The sequence below is a fragment of the Rhodamnia argentea genome, chromosome 7, assembly GCF_020921035.1.
Source record: "Rhodamnia argentea isolate NSW1041297 chromosome 7, ASM2092103v1, whole genome shotgun sequence".
NCBI lineage: Eukaryota > Viridiplantae > Streptophyta > Magnoliopsida > Myrtales > Myrtaceae > Rhodamnia > Rhodamnia argentea.
In genome coordinates this window covers 19,669,827-19,675,131 of record NC_063156.1, presented here as the reverse complement: position 1 = coordinate 19,675,131, position 5,305 = coordinate 19,669,827, and positions in this window count along the sequence as shown.

The window sequence follows — 5,305 nt, the reverse complement described above, 5'->3', positions numbered from 1 at the left end:
TCCGTAGGCAACGCATGTTCTACAATATCTCGGTCAAGCCTCGGCATGTCGACATATGACCAGGCGAAAATATCTTGATATTCTTTGAGTAATGCTGTCATTCTCACAACGTCACTTGCAGATAGATGTCCCCCTATTTTCACTTCTTTGACGCAAGCAGAGTCTCCCGGATTGATAGTAATGGGTTCTTCGGAGATAGGAGGCTTAGATTCTTCAAAACAATCCCATTCTCTCTTGATATCGCTCACATCAACCTCTTCTATATTGATCTCATATGCATAATCATCGAGCTGATCCGAGTCACATATTAACCCGTTATGCATGGGTGGGATGACATGCCCGAAATGCATCAAAAATGGTTAGTATATGAATGATAAAATTATGAAATGCATGATCTGTTTTGGCAAAACATTTTTGAATTCCTTTTTGAAGGAATAGGAAGGAGAACTAGTCCTTGATTTTTTGGACATCCTGGCTCTCAAAACACCGTTTAAAACCCAAGATAATATGGCGGATTAGGCCTCAATTTTATGGTGTAAGCAATTGTCATCATCGGACCAACCCGTGATTCCATATGTCTTTAATAAACCAAAGATGATTTTCATTAATAGATGCCATTAAAGGTAATACAGACCTGCACTTCTTGGATCAAAGTATGAGACCAACAGGGTGCTAAAACAGCGAAAAGCTTTAGAAACAAATGCAGTAAGCAAAATGCATCGAAAGGTAAAGTTCGAAAGAGCCTTTTACTCGGGGGGTGGGAAAATCGTCATCGAGCCACTCAATGATCACGTTCACCCGATTATCCAAGAACGGGTTGAATAATTATGGCTCTGCATCTTCAAAAATATCCTCGTCTTCTAGCCATTTTCTTCCGCCGGCGAATACTTCAAACGGAGGATTTTCAAGGATCTTCCCTCCGGCTTTCCCGATGCCGATACCGACAAAGCGGTTACCTCGGGGTCCACGGCGTCCTTGGTCTCCATGACGCTTGTCTCGACCTCGACCTTGGCCTATGCCGCACTCTATTGTCTTTTTATAACCCAAACCAACCTTATGATCATTAGAACTCAAATTCAAAGGATTACGGATCCCCGGGTCATACTTCCCCAATCCGGTACCAAGAATAAAACCATTCGAGAGTAACACTTTTCCTGCCATTGTTGCAGGTTTTGACAGCTCCGGAGTAGCTATTTTTGCATCCGACGGTACATGCATGACGGATATGATGTCAAAAGTATGATAACTCAGCTCTTCCTCCTTTGAGGGTTCAATGTATGGAACCATCCCTTTTAACGAAGCACGATGCCCTATCTCGCCATGGATGGTGATCGGCTGGCATCTGACCACAAATTTTACCTTCTGATGCGGGGAGGAAGGTACCGCCCCAGACACATGAATCCACGGTCTTCCAAGAAGTAAGGTGAAGGCGCTAGGAATATCCAGCACTTGAAACCGTATGGAGAAAGTTACCGGTCCAATGGAGACGTCTAGTTCAATTTCTCCCACTACATTCTTGGAAACTCCGTCAAATGACCGGATAGTTGCCTTGGACGTCTTAATGAGGTCTTCCTTTACCCCCAAGTTTTTCGAGTGCTCGAGAGGACACAAGTTAAAAGCCGAGCCATTGTCTATCAAGACATGAGGTACCTCCTTTCTGTGGCACCTTACAGCGATATAGAGAACTTTATTGTGAACACACCCTTCTCTTGGGAAATCTTCATCCGAGAAAGAGATTTGGTCCTTTAGAAGGATAGCTCCCACGAAGTCTCCCAGTTGAACTTCGTTGATAGTTTCCGGAACATGGACCTCATCTAGTACCTTTAGGAGGGCGTTCTTATGCTTCTCCGAGTTCTTGAAAAGGTCCAGCAAAGAAATTTGTGCCAGCATTTTCCGTAGTTGATCGACGACTTCGTATTCACTAGTTCTTACAACAGATTGCAACTTTTCAACTTCTTCTACAGTTGGGACTTTCTTTTCGAAATCCGCTTCTCTTGGTGGATAACATCTCCCAGATCTCATGATGGCGTCAATCTCGCCGGTTCCATAATCCTAGTGAACTACCTTCGGGTTATATTCCTTCACAGGTGGCAATTTGATCTTTACTGGCTTTACTTCCTCCCGAGGTGATTTTGACGTTGACGATTTTTCCGAGGCGGACGCTTCCCAATTATCCCCCTTATTCAAATCGATCACGAAACGGATCGGGGAATCTACCATCCCGATCATCTCATCCTCATGGATGCTTTCGGGATTGTGCTCGGGACTTGGCCTCACAGGTGTTGCATCAGCGGTGTTCTCTTCATCAACGCGCCTTTGTCTTTCTCTTTTGACTCTCATGATTATACCCTCTATTCTCATACCGATATCCACCATGTATTGGAAGGAGGAATATGCGTATGCATACATTCGGTCAAAATACTCAGCCGGTAGAGACTTGAGCATGAATTCGAACATCTCCCTCTCCGATAAGGGTGGTTGCACCATTATAGCGTGCTTCCTCTACCTCTTGGCGAAGAGCTCAAAACTCTCGTCTTCTCCTTTTCTGATCTTCAACAAATTAGCCTTGGTGAAGTATCCCCTAATTCCAGCTTCAAAATTCCTCACAAAGTGCTCAGACAATTCTTTCCAATTTGGTACCCAATCCGGATAAATCGATTGGAACCATGCCAGCGCAAGGCCCGTCAAGCTATGTCCGAAATTCCGGATTAGCATTTCGTCATCTTCATGATGGCCAACCATTTGATAGAGATAATATGAGATATGCGCCAGAGGGCACCCAAGACCACTATACTTTATGCGGAAAGTCACCCTTGGATTCACGCCTTGGGGCGGAACGTTTCTAGCTTGGATGATTGGCATAATCGGTTCTTTCAACTCATCCATCTTCCTTGACACGTCACTACTTTGCTCTTGCAGCAAAGAGATCCTTCGATTTTGTACTTCCATAACCCGCCGTATCTCTAGAATTTGCATATTCTCTTCCGCCACCGTGGTATTATTTTTAACCACCGACCGAGATAACTCCGCTACCATGGTCGTCAAATGACGTATATGGGTTTCCAAATTGGAAAGCCGTATATCAACCTCCCGATTTCCTCGTTCATCCCGAGGAACCGCTTGATTCTTAGCTTCATCAATTGTTCCGACGAATTCTTCGCGTTCGGTATCATCCATGCCACCCCAACCGTCGGGAACTATATCTCCAGAATCGACGAAAAAGCTTGGTGGCGCCGAATACAAGACTTTGAAGTTATAACCGCCACTATCATCTCCGAGATTATCAACTATTTCGCCTCTCTCAAGGGCTTTCTGCATGAATCTTCCGTCACCTCGGTGAGCTTTCTCAAGGCGAATTTCATACTCGTCTAATTCCTCTATCTCCATATTACCTTGGACATTCATTAGGTATCCCGAAGGGACTCTCCAGGTCTTCCCCCTTGTAACTTTCATCATAAATTCATCTGCTGCCATATCTATGGTCACGTAAGTACCCTTAAAGGTGGTATCTTCCATTTTCCCGATGACACCTAGATTAATTAGTCGGTCCGGACATGCCTTCTTTTGCCCCCGAGAAATATTCTCTCCTTCGGGATATTGTGTAGCCAGGGTCGGGATGTCTCGCATTCGGTTTACATCCACTATAAATTCTAGATTTTGCTCCTCTTCACCTTCAAATATTGCGTTCACCTCGCGATGTTCCGGTAGTGAATTCATTTGTACATTCGGTTCGGTCCTATCGAACTCCAGGACCTTACCATCGATCAAAGCTTGCACTTTGTACTTAAGAGCGAGACAGTTATCCACATTGTGCCCCCTTTTTCCCATATGGTATATACATGTCTGGGTTTCATCAAATCCAGGGAACCTTGGAGGATTAACTCTAGGTGGCTCTTTTGCAACTAGCCGGTTCTCCAAAGGCATGGGTAGTAGTTTGGACAAAGGTCGAGGTAATGGGGTGAAGACATGTTGGTTCTTTCTTCTAGGTTCCGGCGGTTTAGAGGCGGTCCAGGAAGAAACTCCTTGGGTAGGGGTTGAAGGCGAAAAATTTTTGGGTTTATGTGGGTTAGGGACAAAGGCCACCTCTCCGGTTTGCTCCCGATCTCTTCTCGGAGGGTATTGGCGTCTGAAAGGTAACTCGGGTACCTTCTTCTCCCTCAATACCCATTCGTGACGTTCGGCCACTTTGATCAAGTGTGCGAACATCTGACACCCAAAGGTGTTCAGCTTGTCGAAATACTCAAAGGGCAATGCTTTGAGGAAGAGGACTATCAGTTCTTCTTCGGGTACAGGTGGTTTTACCTGCACACCCAATGCTCTCCATCTTTGGGCGTAGGCACGAACAACCTCATTCTTTCCTTTTACGGTCCTCGGAAGGTCTTCCCTAGTAAGGGTCGTCAAAGTATTAAACTTGTATTGCCGAAGGAACTCATCACCCAACTTGTCCTAATCGGCGAACCTCTCTGGCTCCAATTCAATAAACCACGCCAAGGCTACCCCGGATAGGCTTTCTTGGAATGTATTGACCAGTAGTGGGATGTTGTCCGAGAATTTAGACATACGGCCTAGATAATACTTCAGATGCGCCTTGGGACACCCGGTCCCATTATACTTCCTCACAAAGTTTGGTTCCTTGTAATCGGTAGGAACCTCAATCTTTTCAAATGGCGTGACCATGTCAAACCTCAAGAGTTCATATCCTTGGCTAGCCAAACATTCTTCGATCTTGGCGAGCCTTTTAATCTCTTCCTCCATTTTGAGGGCCTGTTTTTCCTTCTTTTCCGGGTCAATCACAACTAGAGGCTCTTTAGGCGATCTCTCCATATTTGGAGAAGGATTCACAGTAGGGGTCGGATTAGCATTTGTACCATCTGACGAGCTCGGAGGAGCTTGGGAGTTTGGATCAACTGGATATCTCCCCTGACTGGCGATTAGCATCGCCTTCATCTCTGCCACCATTGTGGCTATCATATTCATCTGGTTCTCGAGATTACCCACACGAGGTACGAGCTCTTCCTACTCTATTCTTAGTTGGCGTGTCTTGCTACGAGTCCTCGTATTTATCAATCACCTGTTTTTCATGAGATTAATCGGTATTGAAAGCATTCATAATTTGAAGGGGTTGATCCGTGGTAATCGTATCCTCTATATGACGATGCATATGCATAAGATGCTCATAAAGGAAATAAAATGCTTTTATTACAGACCAAAATGTTCAAAAATGTCTAAAAGATAACAAGTATGCAAAATCTAAATGAGGAAATGGATCTATCCAAGTCTAGGACGCTTCCATTCTTCTTGCTCC